Source organism: Sus scrofa, chromosome 3 (assembly GCF_054392235.1).
Source record: "Sus scrofa isolate SSC_HxYL_T2T_F1_AM1 chromosome 3, Sscrofa_HxYL_maternal_Yorkshire_Landrace_v2.0, whole genome shotgun sequence".
Taxonomy (NCBI): Eukaryota; Metazoa; Chordata; class Mammalia; order Artiodactyla; family Suidae; genus Sus; species Sus scrofa.
In genome coordinates this window covers 95,940,926-95,967,719 of record NC_139385.1, presented here as the reverse complement: position 1 = coordinate 95,967,719, position 26,794 = coordinate 95,940,926, and the positions used below count along the sequence as shown (strand labels likewise).

General features: G+C 34.7%; 1 pseudogene across 1 annotated transcript in view; it reads right to left on the bottom strand.

The window, feature by feature from the left end:
- LOC110260097 (V-type proton ATPase subunit e 1 pseudogene) overlaps window positions 1-26,794 on the bottom strand; it is a 561,141-nt pseudogene that overhangs the window by 460,573 nt on the left and 73,774 nt on the right. The window contains exon 2 of the transcript XR_014841898.1: window positions 4,784-4,845. The product of XR_014841898.1 is annotated as a V-type proton ATPase subunit e 1 pseudogene (transcript). The remainder of the gene's footprint in view (window positions 1-4,783; window positions 4,846-26,794) is intronic.

The window sequence follows — 26,794 nt, the reverse complement described above, 5'->3', positions numbered from 1 at the left end:
ATCTCTGCCTCTGTCTTCAGAAGGCCTCTCCCCTGTGTTTCTCTCCTACAAGAACATCAGTCATGTTGGGTTTAGAGGCCCAGTCTAATCCAGTGTGATTTCATCTTCACTGATTACATCTACAGAGACCTTTTTTCCTAAGAAGTTAACATCCTGAGGTTCCTGGTGATGAATGGATGTGGAGTGGGATACTATTCAACCCAGCACAGAGGATATTTCAGGCAAGGATGCCAGAGGCCAAAGAACATTGGCAGTTTCAGGCGAAGATGCAAGGGAAGTGTAGAAAAAGTTAGATTTGCAAAGGGAGGCTGAAATGGATCAAAAATGATCTCTTGTGAGACATTAAGGAGTTTGAATATTGCACCGAAGGTGACTAAAATAATAGATGTGTTTTAAGCAGGGAAGTATTACAAATACACTCTGGTGGGAGTATAGATATTAGGAAAAAACGCAAGATTAGAAGCAGCAACACCAGCTAGAATGGTGCTGCAGGAATGCAAGATGAGACTCTAAGGATACAGTGCCAGTGTGGATAAAAGGAGGAACTACATTCAACATTTTTCAAAAAATTAATAAATTATAGTTGAGAGAATCTTAAGTGGGTCTAATAAACAAAATATGTGTTGTTGAAGAGTGAAGGTGTCACAAGCTGAGAAAGTTCCCAGATTCTAGCCTAAGTAAGGATGTTGATCATCAAATCTTGAAACAAAGTCAGAATTAGATTTACGTAACAGGCTGGAACACATTGAAACTTGGTTCAATTTTGTGTATGTTTAACACATACACACATATACACATATATGTGTTGTGTGTGTGTATATACATACATATAAACTGGTATATGTGAAAAAGAGAGTGGGATGGAGATGCTGATTTGGATGAAGAGCCCTAGAATTATATTGAACAGGAGTTCCCTGAGAGGGTAGGAAGAAACTCAGAAGATAGGAGAGAATTGGAAAAAAGAAGGAGCAAAGCAGTTCTCAGTTAACAAATGCTGAAAAGAATTCACAACAGGACTGAGAAATTCAAAGAGAAAGGAATGGAAGACACAATATTAAGGCAGTGAATGAGCCCCTTCTTCCTGCTACTTGGCTATAAAGGGGAAAAGGAGAGACAGAACGGCTGGTAATGGGAATAGTGGAAAATAAAGGAGTATGTTACTGAATTGGGCTGATGTTTTGTTTCCTTGCTTAAAGAGTTAAACATTTTTATATATAGATATGGAAATCCTGTAGAAAGGAAGAGAATAAAGAAACAAACAAAAGAAGGAATAATCAAGAATTCAAGCAAATGGACTACTGAACAGGAGATGGTCCCTTTCTTTTGTCTCTAAAACAAGCCCACCCATCAGATCAGGGTTATCTATCTCAAGAGTTGTTGGGAAGATAACATAAGATAATGACATGAAATCACTTTGAAAAATCAATTTGGAATGGTGCTAATGCACAATTATTATTTAAATGATGGTGTTTTCAGTGATGAAGTCTTAAATGTGTGGAAGCTTTTGTCTCTATTGGCATAATCTGCAGAAACTAGAACTGTCTGCAGAAGCCTCCACTCTCCCCTCTTCAGGCTAGGTGTGGATACTCTGAGCCTTTCTTGTCTTAAATCCATCCCACGCAGGAAGATTTTCCTGCAGGAAAAGGGAGAGCATTTGCAGATTTGCCACACTTCAAGATTCTCCTTTCTCCAACACTAAACCGTGGCATAGAATGTCAAAGGTGTTGTTTCCAAAACCCATTACAGATGTAGATTCCCTACATTTTTTTCAGCTAGATTAGGGTTTCACAAATCCTTCAAGAGGGGTAGTGCAAGGCTTTCCCTCCCTGTGGCATATTAGCAGATTTCCACTCTGACATACTCCTGGAAAACACTAATACAATACTTAATTGATAACTAAGGTGAGACTTTTGCCCTTTTTCAAGATTTCTAAATAATGAAGATACAGCTACAGACAGCAACTTGACCCACTAAAGAGATTATGAAGAGGGAGAAAAAGAGCACTATTTCCACTCTAGACAGAACACTTCATTAAAAACAATCCTCAATAAATATTGAAACAAAGGTACTTCTCTCTCATTATCACCAACCCACTCACCTTTTATTCATTGATATGTTCAATGACCAGTGTGTTTGCAGCACTTAAAAGTACTCATGTTCTGTCTTAAGTGTTCAGAAAGATGATCACAGTACAAGATCCTCAAATGCAATAAATAGAACACCATACATTTAATACATGGCAGCAAAATGGGCTGTGATATAAAGCCAAATAAGACCAGAATTCAATTTAATTCAGGAAAAAAAATTGAAGTAGCAAGTTAATTGTTGGCTCTGATTTTTTTCCCTAGGGTATGAAATGTATATGCTGATAATTGATGCGACGTATGAGGAGAGTTTGAATGGAAATACCAAAGGTAAGCCAATGCAATACACATGATTTTTATCAATCCTAAATCAGAGAAGCTCCTATGTGTTTCATCAAGGTCCAAAACTTTTTTTTTTTTTTTTTGTCGTTTTGCCATTTCTTGGGCCGCTCCCGCGGCATATGGAGGTTCCCAGGCTAGGGGTCTAATCGGAGCTGTAGCTGCCAGCCCATGCCAGAGACACAGTATAACGCAGGATCCGAGCCGCGTCTGCAACCTACACCACAGCTCATGGCAATGCTGGATCGTTAACCCACTGAGCAAGGGCAGGGATTGAATCCGCAACCTCATGGTTCCTAGTCGGATTCGTTAACCACTGCACCACGAAGGGAACTCCCAAAACTTTTTAAAACATACTAAAAGCAGTTCAGATTTATTCTCCGCTTTCTGTGTAAACTTGGAAAAAGGTTATCTCTGAGATCTAAGAAACAAAAACATGAAGGTCACAGAACTGCCAAAAGTGCAGACATAGCAAAGGACAGACAGCTGTGGCTCTAATGATGCACTAATCTTACATATTCTATGCATGAGTACAGAAAAACACCATTGCTGTTGTATTTAGACAACTATAATAATGGACGTAACTAGAAAAGGAAAGTAACTTTAAGAGTGGCCACAAAACACATAATTGCTAGAAAATGCAGAAACATACAATAGATTTTCTCCTTGGGTTTCTCAAATGGAGACTTCTACTTGAAATCTTGAATTATAAGAGATGTAAATTCCTCCATAATATTAAGAACAATTACCCATGATTTTTTCAATCTGTGAAGTGAGCAGATTCCATTTTCACATTATTTTTATGAAATTATTAGGATAGGAATAAGTAAATTGATTGGTCAGGAGATTGCCCTTATATTGGGATAAAGACTATAATTAAAGAGAAATCTCTGTGAAGGGTCATAATAATCAAGATAGTATCTTGGTTAATATATCTTAGAAGCAAAACTAACAGCACTGCCAGTATTCTCTTACACTTTCCTACATAAATACAGTGATTCTGTCTGTGAAGCACATTGGTATGATGTGCCAAGATTTCCATATTTATTGTATTCCAAAAAAGTCCAGATTAAAATATATTAATATCTCATAGGAATATATACATATATATTTATAGGAATATATATAAAATATGCCTGTGTGTGTACATGTACCCCCTCCCAGGGTTGGGAGGAAAAGCTGTGGCTTTTTTTGTTCTGAATAGCATACTTGTGCCTGTGTTTTCATCCCTCTTTCTTAATTCACAGATGAGTCCATTATAAGTATGTAAGGGACCAAAGCACCAATAGCTAATCTTTTTTTTTTTTTTTTTTTTTTTTTTTGGTCTTTTTATAGTTGCACCAGAGGCATATGGAAATTCCTGAAATTCCTGGGTTAGGGGTCCAATCTGAGCTGCAGCTGATGGCTACGCCACAGCCACAGCAAGGCAGGTTCAGAGCTGTGCCTGCGACCTACACCACAGCTCAAGGCAATGCTGGATCCTTAACCCACTGAGCGCGGCCAGGGATCAAACCCACATCCTCATAGATACTAGCTGAGTTCATTACTGCTAAGCCACAACAAGAACTCCCAATCTTGACTGAACTGAACACTGTATTTATATTTATATCCACAACATAAAATGTCTTAAAGTCTATGTGATCTGAAAATATTAAAACACATATTCTAAGATTGTTTACCGAGGTGATAGCCAGAGAGTAGGTGCTCAACAAAGGCTTAATCATGACAGGAAATATATGCCAACAGGGACAAGTCACCCCCCGTGTAAGGAAATGGACTCTTCCTTTCTGGACCCTCCCTTTGACAGTCAGTTCATCCTTTTCATCAGTTTGCTGCTCCCACTTTGTATGCTTTACTGCAGTTACCTTAATAAGAACCAACCCCTTGAAGGATAAAAACAAAAACAATACAACCTCACTTAGTAAGAGTGTCTTAAATGGCTGCACCAAAGACTCTGTGGTGTTACACTGGCAAGGAAGATAGTGCTCGGTGATCCTGAGCCATTTCACACACACTGTACATGCTCAAAGAAGCACCTATCTGGGAAGTTTGAGAGGACAGGGATTGGATCACAGCATTTATCTGGCAACACTGGACTGAGATATTTCTTCCCACTTCATTTTTTTCTAAATCATAGAAATGTTACATTTCAGACTTTATTTTAATCCCTTTGATGAGAGTATTTTGGAAACTGGATAACAGTATCAAAAGAACAGATTGTATGACTCTTTTTTTTTTTAGCTTTCATAGCATAGAATACAAAAATGCCAGTATATTTTGACCCTGAGGAAACATACCCTAACAAAAGAGTCAAATTTCTACACCACATCACCAGGAGGCCCAGTGTATCCCACACTGACCTTAGCTTGATTCCCAGCTCTGGAAGTTACTTGCTGCCAAACTCTTGTCTCTTTTTCCTCACCTATAAAATAGACATAGAAGTAAAACTCATGAGTTCATATTCAGGATTGCAAGAATAGTGTTTATAGCTTAATATAGGTATTCTATACATGTAAGAATCCTTCTCCTTGACCTTTTCTCATTAGAAAGAAAACAAAATTCGACACTTCCCTGCTTTCTTACACAAGATATAAATAACCAAACTAATTTTCTTTGACTTCTCCCATCCAAGTGATAGTAATACATTACTTTATAATGTAACTATAAAATAATGCTTTGTTGACATTTTTTAAAACTTGCTCATATAGAACGGCTAAAAATTTTGATTTCATTATGGAGAATAGCCTTCTAAAGTATATATTTGTTCTTTCCTTCATTTTTAATGAAATTATAAACCTGAATGACAAATATATGCATATTACAGAAATTCAGAAAATACACAAACAAACCCAAAGGAGAAAATTAAAATCTTCCATGATCCTCTTACTTAGGGATAATGATTGCTAATTTGGGGGTCTTTATTTCATTCTAGGAATCTGAATGGAATAATTCTCTTCATGCTGCTTTGTAACCTTTTAACATTTATTAATATTTTATGAACATTTTGAAAGCCTCAATATTCTTAACTATTCTCCATAATATAAATATCATTTTTATGGTTGCCTATCATTTTATATCCTGGAAATACCATAAATTATTTAACTGAAGCCATATGGTTAAACATTTAGGGATGTTATTGTTTTTAAGCAAGATTGATATATGGAACCAGCGTGTACCCATGACCAGCTTCAACAATTATCAACTCATGGTCAGTCTTATTTCATCTACATCCTCACCCATTCCACACTTTACCTTGATAAGAAGAACTAACACACACACACACACACACCACACTCAAGCACAAGACCATTATTACACCTCAAAAGTTAACAGTAATCTTTCATAGCATCGAATATGCAGGCAGTGTTCAAAAATCCTTGATCTCTCCTCCATTCTTCCCTCCTTTCCCTCTTTCTTCCCTCCACTTCCTCTCTTCATTGCTCAAATCAATATCTAAATAAACTCCACACACTACAGATGATCAATGTGTCTCTTTCAATCAAGAGATTCCTTTCCATCTCTCTCTTTTTTTTTTATTCTCTTGCAACTTACTTGTGAGGTGAGGGAAGAAAAAAAATCATTCATTGGACCTAGAGTGTTTCTTGCGTCTTAGATTCTGCTGACCACATCATCATCAGTGTCACTTAACATGTTCCTCTATCAACTACTAGAAATAGGAACATAGATCTAGAATTTTTCTCAGATTCAGGTTCCATATTTTAGCAACAATATTTCATAAGTGGTATGGTGTGCTTCTATCAAGTGGTACACGATATTGGACTGTCTTTTACTGATGTGAGTATCCACTGATAATCAATACCTAGGTCTATAAATGAGTATTATAAGATGCTGCTATTCTAATTATAATGGTTTTGCTAATATAAATAATGTACTTAGCTAAAATTTTATAGCTAAATATTTTTCCACATCTATGTGGACATGTATATAAATTCCTAAAAATTAAATATCTGAATCAAAGTAAATTTGCATTTGAAAATTTACATTACCACACATATGGCCCAAAATACTGCCCTGTAGGAAAGTTATAATGAACGTGCATCCCAGTGTTGGATTACTACTATTTTAAACATTTCTGTTAATTTATCAAAAATAAGAAACCTGTCATTTACTTTGTAATATTTTGCTTACCAACAGGATTAAGCATGCTTTCTTTAAATTTGAATTTCTATTTCTTCTTTGTGAATTATCAGCTCTTGTTCTTTGACCATTTTTTTTTTTTTTTTTGGTCAGGTGTCTTTTTCTTTTTTCTTTTATTTTTTTTCCTGATATCGCAAATGTATTTGCTTCAGTGTTAGGGAAACATGATATCTCTGATGAGGAGCAGTACTGAAGTATATATAAAGACTCCATGTATCTGTAAAGTCCAATTGTTCTCAATGATGTTTTCGCCCAGCCTAACATTTTATTCAAGATCCTGGCCAAAAACGGCAAAGCAGACATCTGCAAAATGTGCTGAAATGGACTGACAAATGATTTTAGGAACTATATTTTAATTCATTATAATGAGGGACTGAGGTAACTGTCCTGGTCTACCATTACGCTCAGCAAATGATTTTCATTACAAGTCCGCTTTCCTCTTCTAATTTAAATGTTATGCCAACGTATTTTTCAATAGCATTATGCTTAGAGAACACAGAACATTATATACACCAAATAGAGTAGGCCCTAAAAAAAAACGCTGTGCCAGAATATAAAAATTATAGATTCATTTATCTCTTCATTTTGCAAATATTCTTTTCCCCTACAGAGAATGATAAGCAATACATATTTTTATTATGATGCACTTAAAAGGTAATAAGGAGGATATCACAGTTGAATCACTACAGATATAGAGGTTTACAGCTGTCATGGAAGAATCCTGTACCTAAACATGTCACATGCCTTAGAACAGGCTCTAAAGCTGGAATAAATACCCACAGAAGCAGCCATGCATGTTCAGTCCAATCTTCCAAAGACATTTTTCTGAAAAGGGGAGTTAAAAATAATTGAAAGCCTAGGACTGATATATTAAACTTTATGTCATATAACCCCAAATCTAAAATTAAGAACAGTAATAATATTTAGTAGGAGAAGTAGAATGTTAAACCTACATAGGTGGGGGAAATACTTGGAATTGAAAGAGGTAGCTAAAAATTACAATTACGTCTTTGGCATATCAGTGTTCATATTTGTGTATTAGAACCATGCAAATAGAAATTAGTAAGCACTCAAGTAATTTAGTTACATGTAGTGGCTAAACTCAATGGTTTTCCAATTGCAAGCATACATAATGCATAGTGGAGGCAATATAGAATCTGATAAAGAAAAGAAAAGTAGGAAAGAGGGAGAGAGGGAAGGGAAGAACAAAGGGAAAGAAGGAGAAAAACTTGCTGAGAAATATTCCTCATTCCAAAGAAAGCCATCTTTCAATCATAATTATAATAACCACTATGCTTGTTTCATTATAATCATCCTCCGAATTGTCTTTCTCTAGTTAAGATCCCAATAGTTCACCTTGGAATTTTAAAGTGATCCTCAAGTAATGTTTAAATAAACCCAAATATTTCACATTCATTTCCTTAATACATTATAGATTAACACAACTGAAAATGTAGGCAAAATCCTAAACTATTTCAAATATACATTCTCACTTCCTTGGAAATGAGAAAAAAATCCTCCTCAAGAACAGTTATTTTGAATCATGTCCTATCAAATTGGGTGAGAAAAGCCTAACTGTGTGACCTTGGGCAATGTTTAAGCTTGCTAAACTCTATAAGAGGGGGAGTAGGTAACAACTGTGCCCCACCCCTCACAGAGCTACTTGAAAGATTAAAGAAAATAAAGCATGTAGATACGGTCACACAGTGACTGAAATAGATATGCTCAGTGAACATTATATATTGCTGTTATCAGAGTGGTGATCATCAACATTGGATCATCCAAAGTATCTGGAAAGTTTTACATCAAAAGAGTTTGCCATAAAAGTACCTGACCTGTAAAAAAAATTCTGCTCATCTGGTAAAAGTGCCTTATGACACAGTATATCTGTTTAAATAAGTGTTCTCATGGTGGCCATAAAGTGAAATCAGTAGTTCTCAGTGCAGGTCGGGGCCAGGGGTGGGGGAGGGAGATGGTTTTGCCCCCCAGGGGACACTTGTCAATGTCTGGAGACATTTTTGTTTGTTAAAAAGCAGTGGTTGGGCACTTGGCAGGTATTGCTACAGGCATCTAGTGGGTAAAGGCCAGAAACCTACAGTGCACAGCTCCCAGTGACAGAGAGCTAGGGGGCCCGAAAGTTAACACTGCTGAGGGTAAGAAACCACACAGTGAAGTTAACACATCTAAACAGAAATATTCAGGCCCTCACCAAAACAAATAATTTGTGAAATCTCCAACGTATTTTCCTAGTTTATATTTAACTGCAATTGGATTCAGACACAATTTGCACAAATTTATTTGATGAAATAGGACAAGATGGACTATCTCACAAAGCTGTTTCATAATCGGAGTTAAATAATTACCCACTTAAATATCCACGAATTTATCATTCTTTTCTTCAATAATCTAGTAGCTTATTTATACCTTTTGCAGAAATTCTTAAGGGGTAGGAGAAATTTCTCGCATTTGTTGTTTAATATCTAGAATGTATATTTTTGTCTTAATGATTTCAGTAGGAGAAAAAGTTACACTATGAATACATGTTAGCCATATGGAAAAGACAATGAGGTTTAGTAATTAAAACTGAAAAGGTAAAGAACTATGCAGTAATTAGAACACTGATTAATCAGCTGATAATTTTATCTTGATTAATGCTGCTGGTTTCTCTTCTTATTGACCTAGGAAAGGTAGGTTTAGACCAATTAAATATAAATTATTCTCCCTTTTTCACATTCTGGGCAGCTTCCAGCATTTTAAGTCATACTACACTTAAGAAGTACTGTTGAAATGCTTTTACTAAATTGGCCAGCTCAACAAAAGGTAGGTTTATACTCCAAACACACTAATCCTTTTATCTAAGGCTAAATTATACACAACTGGTTTATTTCAATATTATCCAGGGGATGCTAAAATTAGAATAAACTGCCGTTTTAAAAAAATCCTCTGATAATATTCAAATAGTTAACAAACAACTAGAAACTTTATTAATCATACCACGTCTAACATAAGAAATTTAAAAAACTGAAGTTAAAGAATATGAGTAGTTATTACATGCAGAGTCTTACTTCATGGAACCCTGTGGCTATTCTGGTTAACAGAAAAAAAATTAAAGTAGTATTAAAAAGATACATTCATTAATTCTTAGTCAATCTGTTCAGTTTTTTTTTTTTCACTTTCTTTCCAGCTTCATTGAGATATATCCAACATTGTACACTGTATAAGTTTAAGGTACACAATGTGATGATCTGATGTATATGTATAATGCAAAATGATCACTGCAATGTGGGCTTACATATCCATCACCTTACGTACGTATCAATTTTTGCCTGTATAGTGAGATCTTTTAAAATCTACTCTCTTAGCAACTTTCAAGTACACAATATTGTTAACACTGTTAACCATAGTCATCATGCTATATATGAGGTCCGCAGATCCAGCACTCACCATTTATTATATAATTAATATATTCTGTGCTTTTAAGTAGATTGTGTCACTTAATTCTCACTACTTTATGGAGTAAGCACCATTATTTTTATTTACTATTAAAGAAACTAAACTCAGGGGTGACCAATTTGCCTACAAGTTAACAGCTGGAATGGGGGGATTTGCAAGCCTCTAGGGGACAAAGAAAAATGAACAGGACAAAACATGTCCTCAATAACTAGATCTAATAGAGTAAAGCAGACATGCCATAACAGCAAATCTAACTGTAGGTAACTATATTTACTTATTGTATCTAGCCAGAACTAGATACTAAATTTCCCTTTTGAGGTGAACATTTTAAAAATTGTTTTTCTGTCATAGATTATTTTCTCTCTTTATAATACTATAAAGCTACATATTTGTAAAAGCATATAAACATTACTACATTTAACCAAAGTAGATATAACCTAGGATAGACTAGAAACATTAAAGAACCATCATAATTCCTTTAATCTCATTATTGTGTACCATCATGTAAAAGATGTGAAAAATATCCAGCCCTAAGGTTGGGTATCTTATCATTTACTGGGAAAATATTTCTTCAGTCTCTGAACTAAGCACAGAACAAAACTAAATTAAACAGAGTAAGAACTGTATTGAATAGATTTGTAACCTCTGGTTTGTAGGATCTTGTCCTCATCTTCTAATATGGAATCCAACCCCAGGCTACCATAAGTCCTTGGTAGATCAGCTTGTGAAAAACCAACTTCTTGAGTCCCCATTGGCTCAGCAGTTATAAACCTAATATCCTTGAGGACACAGGTTTGATCCCTTGTCTTGCTCAGTGGGTTGAGGATCCACCATTGCTGTGGGCTGTGGTGTAGGTCGCTGACACAGCTCAGATCTGGCATTGCTGTGGCTGTGGCATAGGCTGGCAGCCACAGCTCTGATTCGACTCCTAGCCTGGGAACTTCCATATGCCACGAGTGCAGCCCTAAAAAGCAAAAACAAAAAACAAAAACAAACCAAAACCCTACTTCCTTCATCCTTCCCTGCTCCCACATGGCTGGCCCCCTACAATCTCTAGCCACTCTGAAGCTTTGAAGATGATAAAATTGCTCAGCCTTCCATAGATGGATGTCTTTATAGGCTACAATCTGAGGTGGGAATGTCAAAGCAAGGCTTTATGTTTTATAAAATCTTAGGGAACTTTATATGTGTGTGTGTATGTGTATATAAGCATTTCTTTGAGGTTGTAGAAGGCTTATGAAGATGACGATGATAATAAAAATAGCAGCCACAAAAAACAGGACTACCTAACATTATTCGAGCATTTTCTATGAGTGAGGCACTTTGATGAAGGTTGATATTTATTGCATCATTAATCCTCAAACAGTCCAATGAGTCAGTGTCTATTTTAGCTTCATTTCATAGATGATGAGCCAAAGAAGGGTGAAAAACAAGACAAGATATACTGGAACTGAACTCAGGAATTCTGACTCCACTGTCCTGGCCTCTTGTCTAGGCTCTTGATTTTGGCAGCTTGGACTCTGGAATTTAGCAACATGAATGCCTATGAGAAGAGAGAATAACTTATCCATTTTATGGACAAATATATTTCAATAGGCCTATTTTTATGACTAGGTGACTAGGCGATTTAAGCAATGATTAATTTATTTCCTGTTAATGCTTTGCTGCTTATAAAGATATAAAATGCAACCAGATGCCCAGTGAGACTTCCTAGTCACTGTTAATGATAAGGAGTTTGGTACAGAAAGTGCTTGCTCAAGTAAATACTTAGGTATGAGTAATTTTAAAAACAACTTCTTGGATTTTTTTTTTTTTCTCAATAAAAAAGCCATTCATTCAGAAGCCTATTCGGTACATGTAGCCTCTTGCCAATCCCTTTTCAAGTTGCTATGTTTCATTCATTTACTCATTTGAAAATGCCTTCTAGATAATATGATACAGCAATGAATGAAATAGTCCTGAGGAAGTTTACCATCTAATCATAGGGAATAAAAGCCAAAATTAATAGTATCGTGGAAAACCACGGGGCATTTCACTTGTTAGTTCTTCATAAAAGTCAGGGAGTTGATGTTTGACATGAAATATCTAAACAGGATTTCAACTGCAGGTCAACACTGAAAATTTTGCTAACTATAGTAGTTACATCTACTATCTACATAGCACTAGGTAATTAACCAAATACATATTTTGTTCCTACAACAGCTTCACAACATATATATTAGGTCAAATTGTTGTCCCTATCTTACAGAGGAGGAAACTGTGGCTCAAAGGAATTAAGTTATTTGCTTAAGAGTGCTGAGAAAATAATGAAGCTAGCACTGAAAATTCAAGCTGTGGTGGAAAACCAAATAAAATACCACTGAGTTATACACAGACACAATACAAGATTATACAGTACAGAACAAGGTAAACAAAGCTCATTTATTCTACAAGTATTCACTTCTGGGCCAGATGGAATAGCATGACGCTTTACCTGGGCCTGGATGATTGAAACTTTCAAATAAATATAGGAAAAGCACATACAGAGGCACGGCCAGTTAGAACTGGCAAGATGTGAAGCCATGAAGGTATCTAGTATGCTTAGGAAATTATGACTGTCGAAGGTAACTGTGTTAATCTAAAGTCAGGACTATATACTGAAAGATCTATGGGCACTTGGCAATGAATAGATACTCAATTTCATTGGCTATATGGAACTATTTAAGGTTTAACATGGGAGAAGTAAATTTTGTATAATATGAATAATATTGTAGTAAACTAACACTATCAGCAGAATGAAGGAGGAACTGGCAAGCTGAAAGCCCTACAATTTGTGTATCTCCTTTCAGCTTCATGGTGTGTCTGTGTGTGAAGAACAGATAATAAGTCACTATGGGAAGGGGAGAGATAGGGGTAGGGGATTAAGAGACACCAAGTATTATGTAAAATAAATAAACCACAAGGATATATTGCACAGCACAGGGAAATATAGCCATTATTTTGTAATAACTTTAAGTGGAGTATAATCTATAAAAATATTGAATCACTATGCCACTATGCTGTACACCTGCAACTAATATAATGTTGTAAGTCAACTATATTTCAATTTTAAAAAATCAAAAATCGATATGTCTGGAGGGGAAAGCAACTGGAAAACAAATGTGGGAAGAGGAGAATGGAAAGGTAGATTAGGTCAAGATTCTGCGGGACCTTGGAGTTTCTGTCATGGCTCAGCAATAAGAAATCTGACTGGTATCCATGAGGACACACAGATACGATCCCTGGCCTTGCTCATTGGGTTAAGGATCCAGCGTTGCTGTGAACTGTGGTGTAGGTCACAGACAGGGCTCAGATCCTGTCGCTGTGGCTGTGGTACAGGCCAGCAGCTGCAGCTCAGATTCAACTCCTAGCCTAGGAACATCCATATGCCGTGGGTGTGGCCCTAAAAAGACAGAAAAAAAAAAGATTCTGCAGGAGTTGACTCCTAATAATTTAATCTTTATTTTATAATTTAATCTTTATTTTATAGGCTTTATAGCATGTATGATCAAATTTTATTTGTCCAATTATATTTCCCGTAGTATACAGCATTGTATCATTGAATTGTGCATTGATAGACAGACAGTAAATATTTTTATTAATCTATTAATGTGTTAGTTTATTAATTAAATGTTAATCTATTAATTTCACCTGTATAGGATTTAATCTAATCAAAAGCAATAGAAACAGGGATTTCTCTGGAAACATAATGAATCTAAGTCCAGGAAAAAAAACACCCTTATGTTCTATAAAACAAGACAATAAAAATGACATAGTTTAAGATTATAACCCATGAAACATAACTACAGGTCATCAATTTATGAAATCCTAATTTTTAAAATTCCTGCACAGTTTAAAATACATTAAATCACCTAATAAATGAAGAAACACTATGATAAACATAGGAATTTACTTTTAAATAATAACAAGTAAAAGTAATTTGATGGAAGGGAGTGTATGGAAAGTTCAATCTGTGGAATTATGTGAAAAGAAGCAAAACACACTCAGAGAAATGTTAAATTAGCTCACCCAAGACAGAGCACACGGCCAGTGGACATCAGGATCAGTACAATTTTCCCCCATGTCTTACATGCTTAGCTGTGGTAGTGCACTTCAGGTCTAACTGTTGTTATTTGCTGGTGCAAAATATTAATTGCACATGAGCCCACATAATTTCCATTCTAAGCAGATATCACTCCCATATTTACAAGTCGTGTAAGATCTAATTAATGTTACAGATGCACACATATAGCAAGACCGACTATAACTGGAAGTATTGAATATTCAAACACTAACAAGCAGAGATTCTTTTTTGTCCCTTTTTTTAAATTAAGCATACACTAAAGAATATTTATAACATATGAATACATATGAATGAAAATGAAATACAGAACAGGCAGCCACACAGTCACCACCCAGCTTTAAAAGAACATTACTGGTATTTTTGATACCACCTCCCTGATCACATCTCCACCAGTGGCCCACACTCAGAGGTAACCACCATCCTGAGTTCAGTCCATATCATTCCCTTACTTTATTTGTAGTTTATTCTAAGTATTATATTGTTTGATTTTGCTTTGTGTATTTTGTTTTCGAGTGAAATCATATTGGACATAATTTATGCCGTGGTTTGTCCCTTCAATGAGATGCTTTTTAGAGTTTTGTTTGTTTTGCTTTTTAGGGCCACACTCGTGGTACATGGAAGTTCCCGGGCTAGAGACTGAATCAGAGCTACAGCTGCTGGCCACAGCCTCAGCCAAAGCTATGTGGGATCTTAGCCACAACTGCGACCTACACTACAGTTCATGGCAATGCTGGATCCCTGACCCACTGAGGAAAGCCAGCGATCGAACTTGCATTCTCATGGATACTAGTTGGATTCATTTCCACTGTGCCACAACAGGAACTCTGATGCTTTTTAGATTTAATTGTGATGATGCATGCCATTGTAGCATATTCACTTGCCCTGCTCTATCATATTGCATTTCATGAAAATATTAAAATTCATATAGCTATTCTATTGTCAATGGACATATGGGATATTTTCTACTTTTTTGCTAATATAAACATGGTATCTATGCCTACTCTTTTACCTGTCTCGAAGTGCACATATACAGTGTTTCTTTGGGGTACATACTGCTCCACTGTAAGGGAATCTGCATGTTCTACTTTGTTATATCATACAGATTGATTTCTAAACTGGTTTTAACTATTTTCATTGCCAAGTAGATTTTATGAGAGTTCCCACTGCTCCACATTCCTACCAACACAAGATATCACAGATTTTTTTTTTTTAACCCTTACCAATCTGGTATGCTATCCCACTGCCATTTCAATGTGTATTTTCACGATCACTAATCAAGTCAAACATCCTTTCTTTTGTTTACTTCCAAGTCATGTATCCTTTAATGGGAAGTGCTCATTCAAATCATTTGTCCACTTTTTCATTGCCTTTCATATTTAAGATTTTTAATACATGGAACTGATCTTTGTATATGGTATGAGAGGTAAGGAAAATATTTCTTTTTTCCTATATTGACAAGGAGTTTGCTCAGCACAACTCATACAGCCAATTCTTTCTCCCACTGGTCTGCTGTGCCAGTGCTGTCTTAAAGAAAGTGTGGGCCTGTTTCTGGACTCTCCTGCTTCGGTGGTCTATCTGTCTAGACTCAGTAAACAATAACATAATTAATCTAAATTTTATTAAGAATGAATACCTGGTACTTCATGTCCTCCAGCCTTGTCCTTCCTCTGCAGGAATATTTTGGATCTTCTTGCCCTGCTTTTCATACACATTTTAAAATCACATTATCTAGGTTTATACCTCTCCAAATGATGATAAACCTTTCAAGATTTCAGCATTAAATATTGTGCTCTTTTATTTTTTTTTGTCAGAAACTCTTTATCTGGTTAAGAAAGTTTCTTTTTCACCTTCTTCACTAAGAAATTCTATTATTTATTATTGAATTGTATCAAGTAAGGTTTTGGATCTATATGATGATCCTATTGTTTTCTGATGCTGTGTCAACTTTACATTCTTATTAAAACAAATTTTGGGAGTTCCCTTTGTGGCTCAGTGGTTAACAAACCCAACTAGGATTCACGAGGATGTGGGTTCAAACCCTGGCCTTGCTCAGTGGGTTAAGGATCCAACGTTGCCATGATCTGTGGTGTAGGTTGCAGACACAACTCAGATCTGGTGTTGCTATGACTGTGGTGTAGGCTGGCAGCTGTAGCTTCATTTCACCCCTAGTCTGAGAACTTCCATATGCCATGGGTACGGTCCTAAAAAGCAAAAAACAAAACAAGTTTTGCTTACCATATAATGTTTATATGTTGATTCATTCTGCTAGTACATTAACGTTTAAATCTAAATTCTTGCTGAAATCGGTCTATAATTGTCCTTTTTTTTTTTTTTTTTTTTTTTTTTTTTTTTTTTTTTTTTGTCTTTTTGCCATTTCTTGGGCCGCTCCTGCGGCATATGGAGGTTCCCGGGCTAGAGGTCGAATCGGAGCTGTAGCTGCCAGCCTACGCCAGAGCCACAGCAACGCAGGATCCGAGCCGCGTCTGTGACCTACACCACAACTCACGGCAAACGCCGGAACCTTGACCCACTGAGCAAGGGCAGGGATCGAACCCGCAACCTCATGGTTCCTAGTCGGATTCGTTAACCACTGCGCCACGACGGGAACTCCTAATTGTCCTTTTTAAAAGTGATATTGCCTTTGTCTCAAAAATATAAGTTGATAAGTAGACTCCTTTCTTTTCTTATCTCGAAAAATTCTGAGATTCAAATTTTCCATTGCTTAAAGCTTTAGTAAAATACTTCAATAAAATGATGAAGTAATGGTGATATTTGAGGAGATTATTGATATAAATTTTAATGGATATAGAACACCTGTATGTTCTATTTTTTTTTTCTGTTTTGGTAATTTATGCTAGGAATTTTCCATTTTTATGTTTTCTCAAGTTTGGTGGCAAAATGTTACTGATATCCTATTATTATCTTTTTATTTATTTATTTATTTATTTATTTTATTTATTTATTTATTTTTTTTTTTTTTGTCTTTTTGCTATTTCTTTGGGCCATTCCCGCGGCATATGGAGGTTCCCAGGCTAGGGGTCAAATCGGAGCTACAGCTGCCGGCCTCCGCCAGAGCCACAGCAACGCGGGATCTGAGACACGTCTGCAACCTACACCACAGCTCGTGGCAACACCGGATCCTTAACCCACTGAGCAAGGGCAGGGACTGAACCCGCAACCTCATGGTTCCTAGTCGGATTCGTTAACCACTGCGCCACGACGGGAACTCCTTATTATCTTTTTAAAAACTGATGAATGTTTTATTCTCTAATCATCTGTCTTTGAACTGAAAAGTTTAATTCATACATATTAAGGTCACATATACATTCTTTATTAGATGCTTCCTATTTATCCCCTTTTTCAAACTTTTAAACATATTATATTTAAGCCTGTACAATATTTTATTTTTATATTTTATTTGAATAAATTCACTGTCTTTTGGATTTAATATTGCTATGCCTTGTTTATGTTCCGAGTCATGATGATTTATTTCCTTGTTCGTATGTGTGTGTGTTTTAATTTTTGATTAAAATTAATCAAATGAATCACTTTCCTCCCTTGTACCTTTATCTTTCAAAATTCTTTGAGGCTTGAGTTTAAAATAATTTCCTTCAAAGTAGACTTCTGTTTATCTCCCTAAAGTTCCAGACTATTAAATTTGGTCCTATGTTAAAATACATTCTCTGCATGAGATTTTTTCTATTTGTTTGCTTTGGTTTTGTTTTTCCACAGAAGATACATTATTTCGGGTCCAAACAAGGCCAGCCTGTGCCATTAAATCTTAGAGATGTCCTCCACTTACCACCAGCATTTGTATAGAAAATTCCTCCTGTTTATGAGTTTCCTTCTGATTCACCCTTAAACTACATGTAGTACTTTAGGTTCCCAGAGTCACATAATGACCCCCCAAAGATCCCTGCCTTCTGTGGGCAGTAGATTTGTTTCAAGTCTCGCACATCTTGCAGAGACATCAAAACCAAAGGTCACAGGCCTCCTAGGCTAAGATCAGCTCTAGCGCAAGCATGTCTTCCTGGATTCCCACCATCACATTATTTTTGGATTCAGAGGAAGCAAAACTGTCTTGCTACCTCTGCTAGGTAATTTAAAAGTTTTATTTTACCTTTAAATTTTTTCACAGGAAGCATGAAAAATATCCAGAAGGATTATGTTATCTTTGCAGCTAATGTTCTACGAGAATAAATGCTCAAAGTATTGGTTAGAGACATCTGTTCTTTTCAGACATGTTGGTCAACTTTTGCCTGGACTCCATATGATATTTTCTAGTTTGAGAAAAAGAAAAATATGAACCACTATTCTAGTGCAATACTACTTAAGTAGAATTTAACATATTACATCAGATACATAGCTGTGTCTGAGGCCCCAGTCTGGAGGGAAATGGGGGTCAATTCTATTGGTAAAACTTGGGAAAGCAGGTAAACACTGACCTAAGAGGTATTTCTCTGCTTCTCCCTAAATAGCCTTTAGCAAAAGATGAAACACAAAAACGTGAATCCCTGTGCTTCTCTCTTTAGATCTAGATAACTTTATCACTTCTCGGCCTTTTGGCTAAGATCAAGTGTAGATCTAGATAACTCACAATTGTTATATACCTCATTAATTTCAATTCTCCAAGAGTCCTACATTTCATAACATTTAAGACCTTAAATTCTCACCAAAAACAAAAGAGGGTAACATTTTTAAAAACCTGTAACTAAAGATAGACACCATGATAAAGTGATGTATTCTTACATAACATTGTTATCATAGTATTATGATATGATTTATAATAGCTTTTTTCTATCACTTCCACATTTTCTGCATGGAGCATGATTTACTCTTATAAGTAAGGAAACACACATACATATACACAGTGTTTAAGATCCAAGTTTGCCTTCAGTTTATCCCATGCAGCTCTGGGTGGCTCTCATCTTTGTGGGCCTTATCCATCTGTTGGGGGATCGATCTCCCCACCTGCTCTGGCTCCCACATCCTGTGCTCACCTCTTGTCTTTCAACACAAATCCCTGATTTGACTCACCAGGTTCCATGGCATATCACCTACCCCATGACAAAAGTTCCAGATAAGCTCAGTGTTAATTGTATACTCATTCTCTCTCCAGAAGGGAAGCTGACAAAAGGGGTTCTTAGTGATACATAGTCCTGTTTCTTGCTAACTTCCACCAGGAGAAGGGAATAAGTATGGAAAAAAAGGGGTGGGGAAGTGAGTATTCCATGTGGTTGATAGAGTCCCAGTATGTTTACTTATTAATGATGATTATTGATTTCTTAATACTGGATGCTAGGAATTTACATCATGTAAGGCTCAGGAAGTGTATTGTACATGATCTGTATCTCAATAAAGTTGAAAAGAAAAAAGTAAGAAAAAAGACCTTATTACTACAGGAGGGGAGGGAGATGAAGACTGGTAGCATTCTATTTGACCTATCTGTTCCTCTTGGAACCAGCTCCCATAACCTAATCTATATCTACAAGTTAGTATGATCTTTTAAAGTCCAGATAGTGGACTTCACTTGATCTTCAGGAAGTGTTTTATCATTTCACTGTATTGTAATTTAACTGTTTCATGTGTTTTACCTATTACTTTATTTATGGAGAACTAGAGGTGTCAATAACCCTCTTGACCTCCCAAGGGGAGAAGGACTGAATCAATAACCGATTGCCAATGAATTGATCAATCATGGCTATATGATGAAGTTTCCATAAAATTCCAAAAGGTAGGGTTGGAAGAGCTTCTTGAGAACAATGGCAAGCCAGGGAGAGCACGGAAGTTCTGTTCCCTTTCCCCATGCCTTGCCCTATGTGTCTTTTCCATCTAGCTATACTGGGATTGTAGCCTTTTGTATTATAATAAGCCAGTGATCTGCTCCTCTAAACTCAAATCAGTATCTTCCAGATTAATTTGACCTTCTAAATTTAAATGCTCAGGAACAAAATTTCACCCCAAAACAACAATGCAGGTGAGTTGCTAAGAGTATACTGATGCTTACTCAAACCCAGAACAATTCAGTCTCTGTATACAAAAACATCAACATTAAAAAATAATTACATCTAACTTTCATAAAATCTTAGCACACGTCAGTCTTTCCGATAGGTACAGTCTTTAGTACTAAGAAGTCACTGTCACTGGGAAGTCACAATCAATATAATCCTTTCACAAAATTCATTTTCATTAAAAACAAGTGATCCTATTTCTCTAAGTTTCAACAATAAAAAAATTCCATTGATCATGCTTTCCATAATAAAGATTTCACTATAAACCTAGGAGAAAAATGGAATATGTGAATAAAAATATTCTCTCATTTTTTTAATGTAATATTGGAATTTGGTAGGAGTGTTCATAATCATGACACTGAAAGTAGATATCCTATGATAAAAAAATAGCTAATTAAAAATTTAAAAGCTTATCCATATTAAACCCCATATGATCCAAAAGTATATTTATTCTAAGTACAAATATAACTTTTAAAAATCAATACTGAGAAGATTACTATGTCAATACATAATGAGCAGATTAGGAATTTCACAAAAGAAAAGAATGGCTGTAAACACAGAAAAGATTTATAATGTAGTAATCAAAAAATGCAAAGTAAAAGAATAATATTGCTAGTCTTTTTAACTTACATAAAATGTTAATTGTGTTTGCCAGAGCTTGCAAGAATTTAAGAATAATTACTTTGGACACATTGCTGGTGGAAAGGTAAAAGTGAAAGACTTTCTGAAGAATAGTTTGGCAATATGCAACAAAAGCTTGAACTATCTGCACACAGCAAATTCAGTCATTCAAAATTTGCCCTTAGAAAATAATCTGATCTATGCACTGATGTTCAGCATGTCAGTGTGAGAAAACTGTTAACAACCTATATGTCCAGTAAGAAGACTTGGTTGAATAAGTTATGGCATAGCCACACATGCAATATGCAAAGTTTTTAATATGTTGTAGAAGAAGAATATACATAAGGACATAGGAAGAAATTACAAATATATTAAATGAAAAAAATTGAAAGTAATATATGGAGCATGATAATGTGAGAAAATAGAATGTGTACATGTGTGTGTGACTGGGTCACCATGCTGTACAGTAGAAAAAAAATTGTGTTGGGAGAATAACAATAAAAATAAAAATAAAAAATTATAAAACATGCACACAAAAATAAAATAAAAGTACTATATGTAATATGACCCCTTCTAGAAAAAAAAAAATCAAGCGAATGGATGCCTACATAGCGAGTTAGATATAAAGGTAAGTATATGGATGAATAAATAAATAGAACAACCAAAGAACAGATGGAGGAATGATAGATCACAAAGCTTGCAAAAATATTCACTAAATATTCACCAAAATACCAACGACTTTCATTAATTCTGAGTGGTGAGTTTATGTATCTTTGATTTTGAACTAAGCTGAACTTCTAAAAACATGTTTAAAAAAATCTTCTTTTACAACTCTTTCAAAGCCTGTTGTTGGTCCTTTTCTTTTTTTTTTTTTTAAGCATTTTATGTATTAACTTGTATGAGTTCTTTCATTATGAAAATTTGTACAAAACTTCTGAAATAGTTGCTGCTAATAGTTTCTTTTGGTTATTTCTTACTAGATTTTTTCTTATTGCTATTAGAAACTATTTTTTATGTAGTCAAATGTATAGAGTTTCCCTTTGTGATTTTTTTCCATTATTTTATATGCTTAAACTATTCATTGTTACTAAATCATTGTCAATCTTATTTTAAGTTTATGGAGATCTTTTATATTACATTTCTCTTTGACTTATCTGGAATTTATACTGGTATATGATTTGAAGTGTAGCTAAATCTGATTTTTTTTTCCCACACATACTAAGAAATTGTCCCTAGGCCACATTTTAAAAGTCCATCCTTCCACTGAGTTATGATACCAACTCAAAAAGTCATACATATTTGAATCTACCTTGATTTTCCTTTTGCATTGTTTATGTCGAATGACACTATCTTGATTATTGTAGCTTTATAACTCATAACACAATTGTACTCACAATTTGCCCTTGTTCATTCTGAGAGCTGAACGCTAGATTTGCTGTGGCAAATAAAAAAGAAAAGCTTACTGTGATTTTTTTTATTAGATGATATCAATTCTATGAATTAATAGAGGATAAGGAGATATCTTTTAATGTATTTCATCTTCATTTCATAAACCTCTCTAAGTCTCAGCAAACTTTTACCATTTTCATTACATAGCATTCCCATAGATGTTTTTCCTTGCTAATGTTACATCAAGACATTTCACATTTTCATTGTATCTTAAATGGGACTTTTTGTTATATATTTTCCTAACTTAGCATGAAAGCAGTTAACTCAGAGAAGTTATCCTGAAAAGATATTTTAAAATCACTTCTGACACACATAACTTGGAAGTAATAAATAAGCTATAAACTTTTCAAAAGGACAATGATGAAGTAATCCAGAGTAGAACATGGCAAACAAATAAGCAAAAAAAAAAAAAAAAAAATCTGCTTATCTGCATTCAGTAAAAGAGGTAAATGAAGATTCTCTCATAGATTGCCTTTCCTTAAAAAGAGATAATCTAAAATGAAATTCAAAATTTACCTTTTCAAAAACCATCAAATAACACATGTATTAAAATTTCCACAGAAAGATTTACACTTAAAACTAGATGTTACTTAATGTTCTAGTTTACAAGAATCACATTTTCAAAAGCACCGTGAATTAAAAGAGATAATTTTCTGGATCACACACTATTAAAATAACCCTCTTGGTCAGGCAATGGGGTTGAGGTTAGGGAGGAGACAAGAATGCCCTCCCTCTGTGTAACATGAATGAGAGCAACAGCTCCTAAGGGGAGAGCTTAATTCCCTTGGATTTAACCCTACTATACAACAGATGTGGGGGTTCCTGTGATGCAAATTGCCAGGGAGGATTTAGGCTGGACTAAGAGGATATCTATTATAGATGAGTAAGATACAAGAATTCTTTGGGGATTTGGGGACATTCAAATACTCAGAATTACCCCTTGTTGCTGAGATTTTGATACCAGAAAAATCCATAGTGCATAGTCCTTAGAAAACACAGTCTGGCTTTCTGGAAAACTAAAAATCAATCCAGTGCAAATATATGAAAAATTTGAACATTTGTTAGATATACTAAGAACAGATACTGGAAAATTTTCAATCAAACCTTAACCAAAATACAAAGACGCTAAAGGAAAAAAATGTATCTAAGGTTTGAAGAAATGTTGAAGTCAGTATTAAAGCCAACCAGTTCCCTTACAAAACCCAGGTGTTTGTAGAATATAGAATATTAAGAAATGACCACTGAATTTTCATACTGAGACTTTAAAAAAAATATTGTAGTGTCTTCCTTTATCTCTGAGCTTAATAATTGTTGTATAATAAGAATAATTCTATTGTTACTGCAGTAAACTTTGTAAAAGTAGTCTTGAATTGTTTCTGATTAGCTTGTTTTATCATTCCACTTTTTTCTTCTAAATATCAACAAGGATTCTCTATACTTTGACAGTATTTCTAAGGTAAAATTTAAGAGTCTAGATTAATATTATTTACTGAACATAGAATAGAGGGAAATGAGACTGATTTTCAAATCTGTTGGTAAAAGATAAACAAAAGTATCCACAATTCCCTAGCCTCATTATTCAATCTATTATCTGCAAATAACTTCAAAATCTACATTCACCAAAATAATATCTGATTTAATATCAATGGCACCAAATGTATGTATTTATAAGAAAATATGGCAATAAAAAATACTCCAATTAAACAGAAAGTCCTTCAACAAAATAAAAGTGAATTTTCCAAGAAGTTGGATTAATTCATGGTTACAATATCTACTAGATTTCACTTGGTAGTGTCATTATGTTTATTTTTGATCTGACAAAACTGAAAAGTTTATAGAAATCTGACTTGTCTTCAGGAACAGAACTCATGAGAAAATGTATACACATTAACCAAAGTTTAAAGTGCATCTTGTAACCATTTCCTGAAGTAAAAGTTGACACACAAGGTATGGGTTCTTATGGTTCTTTGATAAAAGAGAACTTAAAGTAATGCAACTCAGTAGCATTCACTTTTGATTGTTATTTAAACTCTTTGGTGAAAAAAAAAAAATCTTACTTAGCAAAGTGATTATTCTGAAGTAGTAACAGAGCCTTACTGAGAAAAATCAAAAGCATATATTGAAATGAAACACTGTTAGAAATAGAGCAATAAAAATGATGATGATTCTCATTTACACTGGATTTTTAAAGAAGGATTTTAACAAAGTGAGGATGTGACTTTTTAACATCCAGGGAACAAAGCCAAAAATCTGAGAATGGCTAGTGCTATTTAAAAAAGAAAAAAAATAATAATAAGGTTAAAAAACCACCAATTATGACAAGAGTAAGTAGGTACTGGGTTAAATAAAAGTGACTTCTAAAATGGACAATGGTACACTGTTCTCTAAGCTATCTAATGAGGCAAAGAATAAAAACAGAGCCATTCTAAGGAATGACAGGGCTGATTCATACTGTGATCCTTCAGTTGTTGAAGGTAAATGATAATGTATTTAAAAATCTAGTTTCTCAAAACTCAGGCTGCCATTATTGTTGACTATGCAATCCTATTTGTAATTTCTATGATAGTAAATGGACACCAATAAATTAAGTCAGATATAACCTTCTTCAAATATTACATTCTTAATTCTCAGAAAATAAAGTCAAGATCAAATATTAATGTGCTCACTCAAGACTGGACTACTTGTATGCTAAAATTTGGATTTTAGTTTCCTTACTTTATCAAGCACTAAAAGAAAGCAAGAAATGAAAATATGTTTATCACTTTCAAAAGAACAAGGCTATAAAGAGCATAATATATGTAAAATACAAAGATAATAAAATTCAGTAGATGTAGTAATAACAATAAAGTTGTAAACATAAAAGTAACTTATTCCAATAGAAAAAATGTTGAAAGAAATATATACTAACTCATTCACTACAATGGCTAAAACTAAAAAGACTAACAACACCCAGTGTTGGTGAGGATGATATATAACTGGAACTCCCATATGTTGCTGGTAGAAATGTAAAATACCACTGCCACTCTGAAAAATAGTCTAATAGATTTTTTTATAAAACTGAACATATGCATACCATGTGACCATGCCATTCCACTACTAGATATTTACCCCAGAGAAATTAAAACAGGTTCACACACACCAAAAAAAATTGCATATGCTTCTTTCCAGCAGCTTTATTCATAACCGGAAAAACTGGAAAGAACAAAAAAGATCATCAAGAAATAAATGGATAAACAAATTAGGGTATATCTATACTGTGGAATTCTGCTCAGCACACATGGAAAAATTTACTCATTTGTGAAACATGATGACATTTAAAAGCTTTGTGCAAAGTAAAAGACACAAAAGAGCACGTACTGCATGCTATCAGTGATACAAAATTCAAAAAAAAAAAAAAAAGAAAGGCAAAATTTCAGTGAAAGAAAAATCAGTGGTTGCTGGGGTCAGGGCCAGAGCAGAGGATGAATGCAAGAAAATCACTTCAAAAAGGTAGGAGAGACATTTTTGGGTGATGGAAATATTCAATGGTATGACTGTGGTGGTGATTACACAGCAATATAGACATATTCATCAGAACTCACTGAATTAAGTATTCAAAACTGACAAATTTCACTATATGTAAATAATATCTCCAATAAAGATGATTTTAAAAAACAATAAAAATTAAAATTTTATGTTTAAAATTTTTACCTGTATTTGCTTTTTAAAGAGGTTAAATTGATGAAACACTTAGAAAAAAAAAAGAAAAAGCAACAATGTCAGGTCATAACAAATCTCATACCTATGAATAAGTCAAATGAATAGACCCATATGATGCTGTAGATAAATGGCTAAACAACACTGATCTGGCTCTGTAACAGAGATTATTATTAAGAGTTGCATAAAATGGGGTCATGGGGCTAAGCAATGGAAAAGGCTGTTTTCATGTTGATCCCATTCAAGAAATTACTCCTTATTTCTCTGCCACATGAAGCAAATTATAAACTTCATCATGGTAAGAGAGAACACTGAAAGAGGCAGAAAGAATAGCTGCAAGATGGAATACTCAACTTAGAGAAAGATATAGAGCCAACAAAGAAATATCATTATTTGGGTTAATGGCCTATATTTTGCAGAGCTTACTGAAAGAAGCACATATGACTAGAAACTGATTAAGAAGAAAAGTTATCTGAAATTAACTTTAGTTAAAGTAAAGAGAGAAAAAAAAAAGATGTGAAAAAAACACCAACAAAGATTCTAAAAATAAGAAGCAACTTCCAAACACAAACTGGCAAGGAATAAGAGTGATGTGGGACATGCTGCCAGACTGATTCAACTTTTCTAGAAGCTTCTTAGTGTGTAAGACACCTGTTTTTAACACTTACCCCTTTTTTGAATATGCTTACACAGGTGTACAGTAAAATACATGCAGTTCTCATTAAAACATACATGTCTACTTATCCTCAAGCAACTCTTTTGTCACCACACGGAGATTACTGGACTGTACACACTATATAAAGATGAAGAATAGGAAAGTTCTCTTAAAAATTCTAAGCTTAAAAAGGCCAGTGATATGGATCAAATGAATACTATAGAAG